General features: G+C 42.1%; 1 long non-coding RNA gene across 1 annotated transcript in view; it reads left to right on the top strand.

Moving 5' to 3' along the window:
- Positions 1–12,475, top strand: part of LOC142055030 (uncharacterized) — a 275,522-nt gene that overhangs the window by 220,008 nt on the left and 43,039 nt on the right. The gene's annotated exons all lie outside the window — the stretch shown is intronic.

The following is a 12,475-nucleotide window of genomic DNA, read 5'->3' as shown; positions in this document are numbered from 1 at the left end:
GGTTGGTTTGATTCTCAGGGGTTAGGTATAACTTGAAATAGGTCTTTCTCTCCCCTTTGTCCTGAGTTCCCAAAATACTACACTTTAATTAAAGATGGGCCTCAAGGTTACGCCAAGTTCAAACTTCCGCCAAATATAGTAAGGACAAACCCAGAACTTTATTTGGGGATTTCTATGCTTCTTGAAGACTTCCATACACCGGGCTGAGTCCAGGCCCTATAAATGAGGACTGAGACATAAATGAAATGCATCATCATTATTAATGTTAGATCTTAAGCCTTAGCAAAGCCACCCCAGCAGCTTTCCCATTTGGTGCCCAGACATGCCAAGAGCAGACCAGAAGTGTGACATCAGCAGAGCCCTCTTCTCCAAGAGAAGCTGCCAAGCTTCTCCATAAAGTCCTAGAACCTTGAAAAGGCACTGTGGAAGACTGAAATCACCTGTGCTGAAGGACGTCTGTCCTGCTTAAATCAGGGTGCAGGAGTTAGTGTTTGGCTGAATTAGTGTGGTGACTCTGCATGACTGAAATAGAAACTTCCAGTATTTACTTGTGTCTTGTTATTTGTTGGATGCTATGAGACCTTTTCCTCTGGACTTCTAGTACTATGACACATCTATCAGTGGAGCAGTAGGTTTGCTTAACCATGATAAATTTGCATATTTATATCTAAATATTGCACTGAACGCAGCAGGAACAAATAAATGTGTATTGGAAGGTTAGGTCTCTGTTTGATTAGGTCATTGTCTTAATATAAAAAAAGTCAGGTTCACTTTTTTCATTCACTTAAAACAATAAGACTACCTTGAATCTTTCACATTTCAATTTTGCTTTGTTTCTTCAAGAGAGGCACTGAGGAGAACTGATTGCAGTTATTCTTGACATTTTAAATGGCCATGCTTTTCCTCTTGGATATGGTACCCAGATGTATAGTTAGAAAGTCAAAGTGGCTCGGCTAAAGATAAGGATGCTGTGAACTTTGGTTTTACAACTCCTGCCTTGGCCTCCCAGCCCAGCTCATTTAGTAGGAATGAGCTTGCCCCGCTCACAGAAATTCAGCTGGGGAGTGGGAGGAAAAAGGGAGAGAAAAATAATAGTACTCTACAGACCTCCACTCCAAATGTATGCAGAGAGCTGCTTGACCAGTGTGTTGAGAGCAATCCTGGGGAGCTGCCCGTGGCAGGGAAGCTGGGTTCAGGATGGGCAGTGGTATGGGCAGGATCTGGGGTTGCCTGGTTTGAGAAATGCAGGAGAGGGAAAGATAATAAAAGGAAAGTGTGGTGAACAGATTGCTTGAGCAGAATATTTTAGCTCAATTAAAAAAAAAAAAAAAAATCCACTGGCATCCCCTTCCCCTAAGCCTACAGTCCCCTGTATGAGGCTGATGAAATTTATACAAGAGAGAGAGACATAACGAAAGAAATTGTTTATTTGTTTGTTTGCCTTTATAAAACCCATTTGGGAGGAACATCAATGAATATACCATACATCAGTTATCTGCCTTATACCAGTTACCCTGATGCTGGAGACATCCTTTGTTAGAAATTAATGTATGTAATAAAGTTTTACATTTTTCATATGTTTTGAAGTATGTGGGCCATAATTCTTTTGACTGCATAATTACTTTTTGTACACAAGAAAAATGAGGTGCTTAGTCCTAAGTAAATAACCTCAAAACAAACCAAGAAAAACAGTTGCATCTTTTTTATCTTCTGGGTCTTGCACAATAAATATTTTGTTAGAAACTTTAAAAAAAAAAAGTTATATATATCCTCAATATAATTTCACTTTAAAAAACCCCAAGCCCCTCTAGGATCACTTTGAAGAATATGCTGAAGTTAGTGAGGAAAATAAATGTATTATTTTGTGACACTTTTAGGTACAGATGAAAATAATAGTTTCTGGAAGCATTTGCCTGGTTAATAATTTTAGCTGAGTGTTTCCCTCTCTCTGCTTCTGGAAGCTCTTCAAAAAGCTCTAGTAAATGAATTTCACTAGACCCAAGATCACGTAGTGCTCTCGCTTTTCTGCCACAATTCCCTTTAACTGAGCCTGAAGCCATGACTGAAGAACGGGAGTGATGCGCAGCTATGTGAGAAGGGCAGTCCAGTTGAACCAGTTGGCAACAGAGAAACTCACTGCAAATCAAACTGGCTTTATTTTGATGGCTAATGGCAGGTATTGGAAAATGGTGAGATAACCTCTCAAGTCAGGAGGCTGGCTTATATATCATGCTAGTATGAGAGAAGGGTTTGTGTTGTGGTTTCTTCCATAATTCAGGACTCTTGTTTGCTGGTGTGGTTTTCTGAGCTTTCTGGATGATGTTAGTTTGGGTTTGTGAGGCACACTCTTTTTTTTTTTTTTCTCCTGAGGACCAGAAGCAGGGATGGCAGCAGCAGCTTAAGCTCCCCAACTGGTAGGCAGCTATATTTAGGGGGTGTAAGTAGTTGCTCTAGCCATGGACCACTGGCAGTGGCTCAGTCCCTCAAGGGAAGGAGCCCTGGAAAAGGTCACAGCCGATTTACCTCTTCTAATCCTAAAGCACTGAACTAATGTCAACTCAGGGTCACATAAATACAGAGGTAGGGAAAGGGGAGGGAGGAATGCTTTAGGAAAAAAAACCAAGATATGCTTTTTTAAACTAAACTGAAATAAGCTACTCTTTGGCAGAAATCAGGGAGTCACACCAAGTTTGGCACTGGCTTAAATAAATCAATTAAAGTACTGATTTAAGTTAAACCAATATGCTAGCAAGGCCTTAGGTTTTCATCTTCCAAAGACTTATGTGCATGCTTGGCTGAACAGTGGGAGTGATTATCTGTGTAATTCATGGTAGGAATACAGCCTTATTGTTTAAGGATTCAGCTTTATAATATATACTGTATTTGCAGATCGTTGCCTCTGCACAGGGTTTCTGTGGATTTGGAGCAACTTATTCTGAGCAAAATATATTTCCAGCTCCTCCACCCACCCCATATGCTTTCACAGTCAGGACTGTCGGCTCTCCCTCCTCATCCCCATGAATTGTGCTGGTAGTGCTGGTGAGGATCACGCCGCTTCTGTAGACCCAGGCCATTTTTTATAAATATGTAAATAAAATTTACCTCCTTTTGCTGACCCCTCGAAGGGCCATTTTTGGCCTGCAGCAAATATTTATGTGTGAGCTGTAAACCCCTGAAACTGAGGGGTTATAGTGGAAATGCTGACAGAGTATTAAGAGACCTTTAACCCTTATTTTAGCTGGCCCTGCTATAATTACAGGTCTGTCTGTTATTTTCAATAGCACTCGTCATGACCTTGCCTCTATTTTTTAATTATAGTAGAACTTGTGAAGGGAATTATTACTAAGTTGGGGGTTCCCCCTTTCTCTAAATTCAATCTTTATTAAACAAGTAAACTGCTGAAGAGGCAGGATTGGGCTGATAGCCTTTTCCTTCCCTTCGCCTCCCTCCTTTCTGGACTGTGGTTCAACTTGTGCCTAAGCCCCGAGTAAAATGAATGCTGTGATTTGAGCCTCCCAAGTCCCCCGTGAGCACTGAAACTGGCTGTACAATAAGCATCAAAGGTTAATGAACAAGGGAAAAAAGCTGACATTTTATTTGGTAGTGGTTCTGGTGGTTGAAATCTGAATGGAAAAGATGAGTTCCAGGAGGAGGTCGCCTTTTCTCCTTCCCTCCCGTTTTTTTCTCAAAACGTCTGCATCTGGAGGAGGCAGGTCCTATTGGATCCAGAAATGCCTCTTTAAAAATGTTTGTGATCGCAAACAACTGGGCTGTAGCTTTCAGTTTAAGGAGAGCAGCTGGAATACATTTTTCAAGCAGCGCTGTCAGTCTCTGCGCTCTCTCTTTGTGCTTTCCCCTACTTTGGGGAGGGAGGGAGCTTGCTGGGGTGATAATATCCGGCTCCTTTTGCTGCTGAACCATAGCAGTTCAGCAAGCTGCTGGTGCTTGAGGTGGAAAAATGCCCCATTCTCATCAGCTGTGTGTGATGTCCTGTTGGGTTTTCCTAGCTGGCCCCTGCGGAGGCTCCTTCACCCTGGCTGCCTGAGCTTAATGACGCTGAAGTCACCCACGGAGTCTGCAGCATGCAGGGAATCCCCCAGGTATAGGGTTATTTTACAGCTCGGTGTATGATTGCTAAAGGGGTGATAGAGGGATGTATGCTTCCCCAGCTGGTGAGCATCTCCCTGCAGCCTGACAGTGACCTGGTTACCTCCATCTACTGATGGAGGAGACAGCAGCAAACATCTCCAATATCACCACGGGGCACTCCTGTGACAGACGAGTCAGTGATCTAAAAGCAGTGAGGGGCCACACATAGCCTGGAGAAAGGGGGATCCTCCATCCTTAAGTTATAGGTTGGGAGAGAGTCTTTTGGGATGAGCACTGACTTTTCCTATATGGGACATACATAAACTCTGGATTTTGCATACGCGATCTCCCTGGTGCTGAGGAGAGGCAAGCAGAGAGAAAAGTCCTGGTGTAGAAGAACACAGAGGCTCCTTGCATTGCAGCACTGGCATGTAAAGAAGAGGATGACAAGAGAGGTGCTTTGAGGCAGGAATTTTCCTGGGATCCTCTGGCTTCCAGCTCAGATCCTCAAAATGAGCCCCAGGAATGGTGCTGGTTTTGTGTTGGCCCACATCCCCCTGAGGAAGGGGGACCTTGGCTATTCCTTCAGTATCTCTCCATCAGATCCACAGATTGAACCTTTGGAGCAGTTTAGGTTTTTTTTGTTGTAATGGGAGTGATGGATTGGCCTTCAGTGGCTGAATGACCTTTCTGTTCCAGTCTAGACAGCTGCAGAGGGTTTGAGAAGCATGACTGGATCAGGCCCTTAGGAAATGCTTTCACTAAAGCACTTTATGTATATTTGGAGAGCTCATGAATTACTGGGCTTTGCAGTTAACTTTACCCTTAAAATATAGTAGATTATATTCATTTTAATATTTACCCAGGTAGGATGCAAAGCATGTGGCCATGAGGCATAGCATGGCGTTGAGCGATGGCTTGTCTGCATTGTTTATAGATGAGTAATTAGAGTTGCTGTGCCGAGGCTGTGGGATGGGGACCAAACTGGCTGGATATTTATTTACATGACTCAATGAATGGAACTGAGTTGGAAGTGTAACTTATAGGTGTTATTCTTTCTCTCCCCCCTCTACCTCCCTGCCCCAAAAATGCGATTTCAGAGTATCCATAGCTTCTTTACACTGTATCTTGACACTACTTATTTTGAACACCATCTTCCTTTACTGAGGTGCAGGGGAAATGAATTAGCACAAGACAGCGCAGGTAATTAATATTGTGTGGGCGAGAGAGGGAGAAGACTTTTTAAATGGCTTGCACTACATTTATAAATCTGTCCTACAGTGTTCACTGCTTGTAATTATGGCTAAGGATGCTCTGCTGCCCCTCATCTACTGCATCATACCATTGACTGCATTCTCCCATTTGTAGATGCCACTGTAGAGTATTTTATGTGCTGTAAATAGTTTTAGAGCTTAAATATTGTACTTACGCTTAAATATTTCTGATACATAGCTATTAATAAAAGAACCAGATGCATGTTGATCAAAGGTGTGAGCTTTTGTCTGGGAAAGCTGAACATTTTGAAAGACAGAATTTTCAGTAGAGTCATCTGGGTAGGCTGAACCAGTCTTAGAAGTGCTTTCCTCAGAATAAGCAAGACTGAAAGTAAGGCATTATTCTAAGAAAAAAAACAACAGGTTTTTTTCTGTAGACATTTAGATTTTAAATTACTGAAATATGTGTACAGAATATAAGAAAGTAGACCCTTTGCTCCAAAATGAAAATAACATTTCTATTCCCAAATTGATTACGGGAGTGGGTTTCCACTTTTCCACCTGCTTCAATTAAATCAATAGCTAGTCTGTACACAATCATTTTAGCTTAAAAGGTGGAAAGCATTTTAAGGGAAGTGTGGCATAGAAAGCTGAAGCCACTTACACAAGCTGGCACAAAAGCAAAAGACGGAACTGGGGCCAGAGTATCATTAAACATCAAGTTGTTTTGGTTTATGTTCCTCTACATACCTAGCTCTGCTTGTGAAGAACTGAAGTGGTGATTAGCAGGTTGCTATTTTCATGTATCTGTCCAAAACACATGGGCTTGTGTGCTGTAAGTGAGTGTTTATCTCCTTGCTCTCTAGGAATCTTGATAGTTGCATAGGTGGACTCCGTTGCTATATGCTATGAATATTCCCCATATATCTTTATTTTTAAAAGGTATATTTGCTTTATTTTAAGGATCTTCACAAAGCTGGAGAACCGAGCAGGGGAATGTGTGGGCTGGCCTGGAGAAGTGCTTTCTGCATGTCCCTTAGGTAGCTGCCCTGCAGTGGGGTGACCAGGGGATGACTTAGACAAGTCACTTGCTTTCCACGTCCTACTGCTTTTTTCATTTAAGTGATTCTCTGCCCTGTCCACTTTCCATAACGTACCAGGACTGGCATGGATAGCTTTTGACTGTCATGTATATGTGGACAGAAACAATACTGGGCTGGATTCTCCAACCTACTCTCTCTTTGTAAGTCTACCAAAACCTGAACCAAGACCAGTTGTACTGGCACGTGGGGTTTGCCTTTCCTTCCTTCTTTTCTGCAGTATCTGTAGTTACTGAATGTGGCACTTATTGTTGTTGAAGGCAGCTTTTTTTTTTTTAATAAAACAGAAGCACTTATTTCCTTTCTGGAGGCAGTTATTTGCTCTTCTGTAATAATTTGTATAATCCCTAAATGCCAAAGGGGTATTCTTCTTTCTAACTCTGGCTAAAATAAAATAAAATATAACAGAGGAAACCACTGGCTGTATGTTAAGGTGGGTCAGGAAAGGGACAAGTTGATTTATGTTTCCAAATGACCCAATGCCATGAAGCATTTAAAGGCACACTCGTTTGCAAGCATGTGAGGAGTCCCCGGTTGCCACTGCCATGCACGGCAGAGCAGCAGCCCCCATGCTGGCCCCGGGAGGAGGGTACCAGCCGTTGCCCACACTGTGCTGTACAGAGAGATGCAGTTGCTCCTGCCTCTGCCCAATGCAAGAGCCAAGAATCAGGGAAACTCCTGCTCTCAAGTCATATAGGTGCTTCCTGAAATCCTACATGATCTACCGAAGTGCCGAAGTAAATGAACAAATCACATTTTTAATGTTTTGCTCATTTCGTTTGATAGATTGCCAAGTGAGAAATTTCAAGGGGCCTACAAGTCACTCAGGTGAAAGAGCAACTTTCTGTTGTATTTTTCATGTGAGTAAAATGCTGATCTATAAAGGATTAGGAGCCTTTATTCAGAGTTTGAACTTTAACATTCCTCAAGCCTTGCATTTTTAATCTTCAAAAGAAAGTAGTCATTTCATGGCGAGTTATGAAACGTGAATTATTTATTCTGCCAGTAAATATGTAATTAGGCATATTTTGAAAATCTGTAATTAATCCCTCACCCCTTAAACCCATAAGAAATGCTAATATGCCTCTGAGGTAAGGCAGGTTTCTATAAAGGCCATTATGTAAGCTGTTCTGATCTGTTGTGTAATTATGTTTGCTGTCTGTAGTGGAAAAAAATCCTAGTGAGAATTTGTTATGGAGGAGAGGGAAGCAAGGGAAGAAAAAGCTTCGCTCCACACTGAGCAGGAGGCAATTATTAAACAGCAACATATCCAAAGCTTTTCATTTGTTTGGGTTGGGTTTCAAAGGGTGCAGTGCATGTATCAGGCAAGAAAATCAGAGCTTGTTATTTTATTCCTACTTGATGTAGCAAACTATCAGACCTGCCTTAATAACCCCACAGCCAAGGAGCTATTTTGGCCTGGCTCATACACCCACTGCTTAGCACAACTGTTGTTCCCCCCTTATCCTCCTGCTCCAGTGGCTCACTTGGTGGATTTTTCCTGATAAAACAGGGAAATCTTGAATCCGAGCAGTACCTTTTGAACCATTTCATGTTCACTCTTTCATCCTGCATCCTTATAACAAAGTATGAAGAAATATGACCAAAAAGAAATGTATTTTTATATAAATATATGTGGTACAAGAAGACTTTCCAGCTTGTTTGTGGAGCATGGAAATCTGTTGAGAAGAAAAATATAATTGATCTGACTAATTTTACCATTGTGAAAAGCCCAAGAGCAGATTGTTAAGCTTAGACGTGGTTTTAGTGTGGAACAACTAGACATATTTTAAGATCCTTTCACTAACAGCAACTGCCAAAGCTCTGTCACTTCACTGTAAGAGTCTCTTGTTGTCATTTTAACTTCATTAAGAGGACAAGTGTACCTTACCACTTGAGCCGATGAAAGCAAGGAGAGATTTGAAGGTCATTGAATGCTGTTTTGGTCAAATTTGGGTACTTTGGATGGGACTTATGGGGCTCCATGAGGGGCCAGCAACATTGTAAACAACAGAAAATATAAATTGGCTCAAAAAACAAGCAGACCATGCAGATATGTTCATCTGTGATTAGTAGATATGGCCACCTGACTATAACCTCAGAAGCAGTTGGTCACTGTTTTCCAAAACAGAATACCAGGGGAAATATTTTTTTTATAAGATGTGCCCTGTTTCCTATACTCAACCATTGTCAGAGTAATAATTATTGAGCTTAGTTCATTATTTCCTCAGCTCCCACCAGTGGAAACAGGTGGGAACCATATCTCCTTTTTCTCCATGCAGCTTTTTACCTTTGTCCCAAGGCAAGGACCTTGGGTCAAACCTGTGGCCTCAAAATTATCTGGCCTTGGAAGCCCTCTGAAAGAGACACCTTTAAATGTATGCCGAGCTTGCCCACCACACTTGGGAGCAGGCAGCATATGCTAACTCAATACTTCATGAAGAAAGGCTCGCTCCCAGAAGTCAACCAAAAGGTTGGGCGTCAATCAAGCAGACATACAGCCTGTTCTCTTCTGAAATGTAGGCAGCTTCAGGTTAGAAAAGTTGTAGCTCCTAAAACTCTGCAGTAAGAAGAAGGTGCTTGTAGAAGGCAAAAAATACCCATCAGGCTGCTCCTCAGCAGGAACATATCCCTGAGTCACTGACATCTGCAGAGTGGTTACAGCCCTGTTGAAGTGAACATGGCGGTTTTTTCAGTCTGATTTACTCTAAAGCAATCAGAAATGCAGCTTCTTGTAAAAGTTGTTAACCTGCTGGTGAATTTGTCATGAATATTTTGATGGTTTTTGTCTTTATTAAAGGAGATTAAAGGAGATGTGATTATTGGAAATGTGAGGTGATGTGAGGATCTCGGCTTTTGTCTGAATCAGGTAAGCATACCAACAGAGGGGATGCTGCTTCACTGGGGAGAAAGTAAATGAAAATATAACTTGCTCCATTATGATTTATTGTTCCAAAAGCCTTTAATGCCTAGGCACCCTCTTAGGAGAAAGACAGACATTTCCAGGGAGTCATTTATGCCACCTTAAATAGATGCGTTGGCTTTTCCAAACCCGTTAACCCACACCAGATGGACAAGACATCTAATTTTCTGCTGCATGAATAGTTGAGTGAGGTGAGTAGAAGCCAAACTCAGGCTCTCAGAGAACGTAGCCCACATGGCAATTACAAAGATCTTCATATGCATCGCTGGAATTTTATTATTTTTAAGCCCAGATGATAATTTCTGGGGTCCTAAATGATGAGTATTCAGCGCTGGTGCTTGCAAAGCTGTGTCGGCTTATTTTTCTTTCAATGACACATACTTCAAAAATAGTCTTGTTTGTATTTTAAGGGACAGTAAAAAGGGAATATAAATTCCCATAATGTGAGCTTTTCAATGAGGTTTCATTTCAGTTTTCAGTTCATTTTGTAAAGTGAATTTAAAATAGAAATGCCACCAGTGGACATTATAGCCAAAAGTATTCTGGTTTCACTGAAGAGGAGGTAAACCTCTCCTCAGACTGGTGCAGAGAAGTGTCTGTGTCAACAAAACGATCCTCAGAAATGTGAAGGGCTGCTGCAAAGAGGAAAGGAATAATCAGTTCTCCACACCTCTTGCAGATAGGGCAAGAAGCAATGGGCTTAAATTGCAGTCAGAAAGATTCAGGTTAAAACCTTCTTGTGATAAGGACAGTGATGCACTGCAAGACACTGCCTGGGGAGGTGGCAGCATCTCCAGCACTGAAGGCCTTAAAAACCCCAAGATAAGCATCTGTCAGGAATGACACAGGTGCCATGGGCCAGGGAAGGGACTGGTGACCTCTGGAAATCCCCCCCAGCCCTTTAAGGAGATGACTCTGGCAAGGATGCGCTTTGGGGAGGTCTATGACATGAAGCAGCTGGAGAGTTGTACCTGTTGCTGGTTGTCATCTGTGATAGGGACTCCACTTTGTTAGGTCTGGGGAGCAGCAACAGTGGGACTGGAGCTCTGAAGATGTATAAATGACTTTGGAGGAAATAATAAGAACTAGTATCCTTATTTTAGAAAAAAATAATTTAGGCAAATTGGGCAGAATGAGACCCAAGTCTTTCAATGGACCATCTCCTTGTTTTTCTGATGCTGTCAGGCAACCACTGCACATCTTTCTGGTTGGCCACAGATACCCCACAGTGAAAAGTTGGGAGAGGTTAGAGTGCTTTATTTGCACCGTTCAGCGGTACAGGAGATTACCAAAACCTAGAGGAGAGGTAAAAAGGGATGGGCATGGGGGGAAATGCTGCAGAGGGAGAAAGGACGAAGTATGAGGAGCCTTTGGAGGGCAGTAAGTACCCTTGGACACAAAAAAAAAAGGAGGCTGTGGTAGATGAGAGATGGGACAAGGTGTTCAAGGGAGAGCTGGAAGGAAATGCTCCAGGATTTTGGTTGACCAACCTCCAGATGAATGCCTTAGGTTTGTTTATACCTGACTTATTTCTAATAATGGCCATGTTATAGAGCTTTTGCTAATAACCATAGGGGAATAGTAGGGGTGTAATAAATACGTTTCTGTTTGGCCTCTGCACAGATGCTAGCAGTAGTTTGGTGTTCTCTATCTTTTAAACTCAAGATGGCATGATCCATGGTTTGATATAAAAGTAAAGAATCAATAAAGCAAACAAAACCTGAAAAGCTTGAAATGGTACCGTGTGCTTTCAGGCACCACTAAATGGTCCCTCCCCTGGGAGAGAAGCAGATTCTTGGCCCCAGTGTATAAATATGTGTATGTGTGCACCCATTGTTTGTGTGTTGTGCAAGCACCGTGCCTGGTGCACCTAACCTGAAGGCAATGTATAAGCTTGCCCGCTGTCTTGCAGCTGCGGTCACCACCACAGTCCCACTCTCAGTGATAACCTTCTTCAGAAAACTTTGACTCCCAGGCAAGCCAGGCATTTCCTCCAGCCAAGCAAATCATGTCTGAATTTTGCCTCTTAGCACCATGAGGGCAACTTCACATTTTATCTGCCAGGTGTTTCTTAAGGAAATAGGTGTCTGTGCACCTTATGTGTTACCTGTAACCCTTACTGTCCTCTGCTTCATGCATACAAAGTTATGATTTTACTGCTGACATTAGGTATTTTGCATAATACTGGATATTTAATTAAAATATTCCCTACCCTGTCAGAAGATGCTCTTATATTGTCATTCATTAAACATTTGCTGTATGATAACTACCATGTGCTGTTGCATTCTAGGTTTCTGGTTTTAGTTTCTCATAGTAGAATTGCTCTTGCACTGTAATGACTGCACAGCGCAGGATAACGTGCTGCTGCACTTAAATGCTTGCCTTGCCAACTGGTCCTTGTTAGTTGGTTTGAGCAAAAACCGTGGAAGAAATTTGAAGTGAGAAGACATACAAATCTAAAACCAGGATAACGTGCTGTAGCTGCTTTGCTAGCTTATCCGTGGGTCTCCACTTCCTGAGTATGTTTCATATAATTACTACATTACATTTTTAATTATGTTTGTTTTCCTCCTTGCAGTGCCCATTTCTTACATTTCTTCTTCAATGTATATAGTACCCCAGCAACATCCACATTTATAATTACAGAAGATAAAGTTATAATATTCCTGAGGCAAAACTGCATTTTAACAACTGTGCTAATGTGGAAAACAACTTGTGCAGAATAAATATGCCCTACAATTAGTGGTACGCCGACATTTTTCATGGTTACCTTACATATAAATAAACTCAAGCCACTGACATTTTTCCTGAGGGCTTTTATCTCTGCAGCCCCAAAACTGCAGACAGATTTGTTGTAAGTAACACTATCACCATAATAAGTTTGAAACCCCCTTTTTTTTTTTTTTTAAATTCATCTGCTTTTGCATCTGCATAGCTTGGGGCTGGGCCCGCGGGTCTGACATTGTCTGTCTGATGAACCGTTGCTGCGTCCGGGGCTCCCTGAAGCCTATCATTTGGCTGAGGCTAACAGGAGGTGACTGGGCAAAGCCGTTTCACCTGAGGGTGGGCCAGGTCACAGGTCACTTGTAATAGCTTCTCCATGCATCTCCAGACCTGTAAATGAGACCAGAGCCTGTCTCACTCCACTA

Source organism: Phalacrocorax aristotelis, chromosome 3, assembly GCF_949628215.1.
Source record: "Phalacrocorax aristotelis chromosome 3, bGulAri2.1, whole genome shotgun sequence".
Lineage (NCBI taxonomy): Eukaryota > Metazoa > Chordata > Aves > Suliformes > Phalacrocoracidae > Phalacrocorax > Phalacrocorax aristotelis.
The sequence above is the reverse complement of the archived record's forward strand: the minus strand, read 5'-3'. Positions and strand labels throughout refer to the sequence as shown.